Below are 5,607 nucleotides of genomic sequence, written 5' to 3'. Positions count from 1 at the left end.
AGACAGACAGCTGGGTACTGGAGACTCTGCTCTCTGCCTGTGGTACTGACCTCTGTAAATCAAAAGAAAAGGCAACATGTTTTCAGAGGTGATCAAACACAACGACTCTGGTTTTTGGGATAATTGATGTGAAGTTTTAATTCTATAATTAGTTTGTGTGCACACATTATGAATTAGGAGGAACGAAAAACTAAATATTTAGGGAATAAAATGTCTTCTGTGTGCATGAATCCAGCCAAACTGACGGCAGGTCTGACCTACATCCAGGAAGTGAAATATACTGTATATCTTGTCCTCCATAAAACGTGTTTTTCTTCCCTATGGTCACTCCTTGTCTCTGTAGTTTTCAGTGCAATCGTGTAGGTTATCAAATAACATTTCTTCATTACAGTATAACAGTCCTCTTACCTTGTGTCTGAAGGTCCAGGTTCATTACTGAAGCGTGGAGGATTGTCTTTAGACCGGTCAGTCTTCATAGACAGACAGCTGGGTACTGGAGACTCTGCTCTGCCATCTTCTTCCTCCTCCTCCTTCCACATGTTCTGGACTTTGTGATCTTGTATCTGTGAAAGGTGCTATACAAATAAGCTTTAGTTATTTTCTCACTTGTACACTTCAGTCAGTCTCAGAGGTAAACCAGTTATACTGGAGGTCCTGGGGGGGGGGGGTAAACGGTTATATTTAGGCAATTAAAACAACTTGGTTCAGGTTAGGGAAATGGTTTGGTCATGTGTGTGTTTTTTTATGCGACTCACGGTTTAGAAACGCTGGGAATCGAACTCCGGCAAACGTCTGGCCACCAACCCCCACCGCACCGCTCTTACTGTCCACCGTGCTATTTCAATGCGACACACACACACACACACACACACACACACACACACACACACACACACACACACACACACACACACACACACACACACACACACACACACACACACACACACACACACACACACACACACACACATTCATTATTGTTTTTTTTATCAACACTTGTCTTCAATGAGAATTGCATTTTCAAGCAGATCCTCAGCTGGCTGTAGTGTCGGGTGGATACTGTCAGTCAGGTGCTGAAATCTGTAGAACAGGTGCATCAGCGCCCCTCAGTGGTCACCCACGGTATCCACAGATTTCAGTGAAACTGCTGGTTTATGAGAACTCCGCCTCCGCCCTCAGTCAGAGACGACAGGCGGATGACACAACACACGCGGACCAGTCAGACTCTGTAGGCAAGTCGACGCATGTACAGTAGTAGTAGGCCCTCTGTAGGCCTAATATAATATGAAGCAGATTAGTTTCCCACCCCGCTCTGAAGTCCTGATCTGCCTGCAGAAAGTCAACAAGCCGTTTCTCTCTATATGAGGAGTCATGTGACTGAAAGACGCTCATCTCGCAGAGTCTCAGACACACAGATGGAATAAAACTGGGTTTAAACAGGGACATAAACTCAGTGGAAAAAGGTGACAGATATCAGCCCGGGCAGAGACACAAAAAAAACACTCAAATCATTAACTTAACACAAGTGCGAGAAGGTGACTTTTACCTCACCTAAATGTACCTAAAGGTGACTTTTACCTCACCTAAATGTACCCTAAAGGTGACTTTTACCTGACCTAAATGTACCTAAAGGTGACTTTTACCTGACCTAAATGTACCTAAAGGTGACTTTTACCTCACCTAAATGTAGGCTACCTAAAGGTGACTAGTTTCATCCCTGAATAAAATAATGATAGAAATAATAATGTAATAACACTCACCCTGCTTCTCCCTCCTGCTGCTCTGCTCTCTCAATGTAAAATGGAGTCGGTCTGACTGGCTCTCTGAACTGACACATTTTACTTTCACTTTCAAGTTTGCTCCTCCTCAGCCTGTACAGTTTGATATATGGTGCAAAATAAATAAAACTCTCCCAAGAAACAATTGACAACAATAGCCTAGGCTAAACTGAGTTTTTTCAATTGTGCCTTCAAAGAAGTTCCTATATTTTATTTTTTACATGTGTGATGGAATAAGACCGTAATAAGGCGGTGCTATGGAGGGTGGATCGTGCCTAAATCAAACTGCGGTCACGCCATCCGCACTTTCAGGAAGCGTAGTCGCGCTATCTGCACGTAAAATCCATTGAGCGTCTACTTCGCTCTGCACGGTAAAGAGTGGGTGAGCCCCTCATGGTGCCTTCAGGAACGCCTCGTACACCCAGAAAAGGCTACTAATGGCCACAGAGATTGTTGTAAACAGCACAATAATGTTTTTCTTATCACTTTCCCCTGTTGAAATGCATACATCTGTCATTAAGGCTACTTTATTGTTCTTCAAGACAACATTTTTAATAATTAATTGTCAATGAGGTTGTTTGTGGTGCCATTTGTCTGTCTGTATGTCTGTTTATTAGAATTAGACAAAAACTAATATGCACATTTTCATGAAACTTGGTGGAAGGGTGAAGCATGGACAAAGGAAGAAGGCATTACATTTAGGTACGGATCTATGTCAGACTGACCTCATAGACTGATTATCAAAAGGCCATGAAAACTTCAAATCAATTTGTTTCCTGCAAACTCTACCAGATTCTTGCTCAGTACTCCCCAGTCTACCTACATGGTGATTTTCAAGTGGTTTTACTGCAGCATTTTGGAATAATCCAATGACAAAGTCATATAGTTACATTATGCATAATCTGACATAGACTGATTATCAAAAGGCCATGAAAACTTCAAATCAATTTGTTTCCTGCAAACTCCAACAGATTCTTGCTTAGTACTCCCCAGTCTACCTACCTGATGATTAGCAAGTGGTTTTACTGCAGCATCTTGGAATAATCCAATGACAAAGTCATATAGCTACATTATGCATAATCTGACATAGACTGATTATCAAAAGGCCATGAAAACTTCAAATCAATTTGTTTCCTGCAAACTCCACCAGATTCTTGCTCAGTACTCCCCAGTCTACCTACCTGGTGATTTCCAAGTGGTTTTACTGCAGCATTTTGAAATAATCTAGTGGCAAAGTCATATAGCTACATTATGCATAATCTGACATAGACTGATTATCAAAAGGCCATGAAAACTTAAAATCAATTTGTTTCCTGCAAACTCTACCAGATTCTTGCTCAGTACTCCCCAGTTTACCTACCTGGTGATTTTCAAGTGGTTTTACTGCAGCATTTTGGAATAATCCAATGTCAAAGTCATATAGCTCCATTACACGTAATATGACACATTGTCTGGGGCGAGCTTGCCCCACCCCCCCCCCCCCCCCCTCCGCTGGGGGCGGGGCCTCTCGTTCTGGTATAAGTATTTCATTCCTGAGTTACGAGGAGGTTCCAGGCCAGTACAGCAGATACGAGGTTTTGGGGGCAGCAGACATGTCTGGGCTTGTCTGGGGCGAGCTTGCCCCCCCCCCCCCCCCCCCCCTCCGCTGGGGGCGGGGCCTCTCGTTCTGCTATAATTATTTCATTCCTGAGTTACGAGGAGGTTCCGGGCCAGTACAGCAGATACGAGGTTTTGGGGGCAGCAGACATGTCTGGGCTTGTCTGGGGCGAGCTTGCCCCCCCCCCCCGCCCCTGGCACAGTGATGATGTCAACAAAGTGATGATGTCAACAGTGATGATGTCATCAGTGATGTAATCAGTGACATCATTGTGACATCACTGATGACCCCCCCCCCCCCCCCCATCCGTTGCTCTCCTCTCCTCTCCTCTCCTCCTCTCCTTCCCTTCTCCTCTCCTCTCCTCTCCTCTCCCATCGAGTATCAATGCATAAAACAATTCCCACTGGGATTTGAACCTTGTTCTCCTGCGTGTGAGGCAGGTGTTTATACCACTCGCCCATGGCCCTGCCTGGGGGCGGGGCCTTTTCGTTCTGCTATAAGTATTTCATTCCTGAGTTACGAGGAGGTTCCAGGCCAGTACAGCAGATACGAGGTTTTGGGGGCAGCAGACATGTCTGGGCTTGTCTGGGGCGAGCTTGCCCCCCCCCCCCCCCCCCCCCCCCCCCCCCCCCCCCTCCGCTGGGGGCGGGGCCCTCTCGTTCTGCTATAAGTATTTCATTCCTGAGTTACGAGGAGGTTCCAGGCCAGTACAGCAGATACGAGGTTTTGGGGGCAGCAGACATGTCTGGGCTTGTCTGGGGCGAGCTTGCCCCCCCCCCCCCCTCCGCTGGCGGGCGGGGCCTCTCGTTCTGCTATAAGTATTTCATTCCTGAGTTACGAGGAGGTTCCAGCCAGTACAGCAGATACGAGTTTTGGGGGCAGCAGACATGTCTGGGCCTGTCTGGGGCGAGCTTGCCCCCCCCCCCCCCCCCTCCGCTGGGGGCGGGGCCTCTCGTTCTGCTATAAGTATTTCATTCCTGAGTTACGAGGAGGTTCCAGGCCAGTACAGCAGATACGAGGTTTTGGGGGCAGCAGACATGTCTGGGCTTGTCCTGGGGTGAGCTTGCCCCCCCCCCCCCCCCCCCCCCCCCCCCCCCCTCCGCTGGGGGCGGGGCCTCTAGTTCTGCTATAAGTATTTCATTCCTGAGTTACGAGGAGGGTTCCAGGCCAGTACAGCAGATACGAGGTTTTGGGGGCAGCAGACATGTTATTTTAATTATGATCCATAATTAAAATAAGAAAATAATAGAGTTACCACTGTGCTCAGTTTGCTCTGTTTTAGCACTGTGCCAGCACTGGAGAAAGTAATGCAGTAACTTTAAGTTACTTGGATTAGTAACTGTAATAGAATTACTTTTTTGAAATTGTAATCCTTTACATTAGTTACTGGTGAACAGTAATACAATTACAGTCACATGTTAACTGCCCAATGCTGGCCATATGTACAGTACATACAGTATGGCAGCCTCCTGCTTTGAAGTCGTGACCTGTCCCACAATAGAATAATCAAAATGTCTACATCACTATAGATCACTATAGACGGCGTCCGGGGACTTCCGGTTTACTTCCGGTAACTTAGCGTTGTTCACAACACGGAGTGAGAGCAGAAGTAGCTCAAATATATGTCGTGACTCGTGTTCAAGTTGTGTGAACTGTCACAAGTGAATTTAGTCAAAAGGACAGCCTGCTAGCGTGAGACAATGCTGCTCCATAGGGTCCCATTATAAACTGCCCTTTGTTTACCAACATATAACAGATGATCATGACTAGAAGGGGATCATGTCTATGTTCCCCGGGTTTCTATGTTCCCCGGGTTCTATATTCCCCGTTTTTGCACATAGTGCAAGTAAAAACAGTAGGTACATAATGAAGTAGACAGGCAAACAAGTACTTTTAAAGTATGTAGTAAAATAAAGCAAACAGTGAAACACAATGGAATAGAAATAAGATAGAATAATTAAAAATAGCAATTTGTCGGTAACGTGCAGTCAGGCAAGTTTTCACCTTGTGAGTGCGTGTTTGTGTCATGAAGGCAGTGGTCCTGGAGACACCTACTATTGTAGCAGGAACCACAGAAACTGTTTTGAGTACTTTGGCCAGGTTCTTTCTCTGTCTGTCTGTCTGTCTGTCTGTCTGTCTGTCTGTCTGTCTGTCTGTCTGTCTGTCTGTCTGTCTGTCTGTGGACAGATTCTGCCAACCACAATCATGCAAGATGCAGTCACGAAACTT

Source organism: Poromitra crassiceps (assembly GCF_964638095.1).
Source record: "Poromitra crassiceps genome assembly, chromosome: 29".
Lineage (NCBI taxonomy): Eukaryota > Metazoa > Chordata > Actinopteri > Beryciformes > Melamphaidae > Poromitra > Poromitra crassiceps.
Note: the sequence above shows the minus strand (reverse complement) of the source record.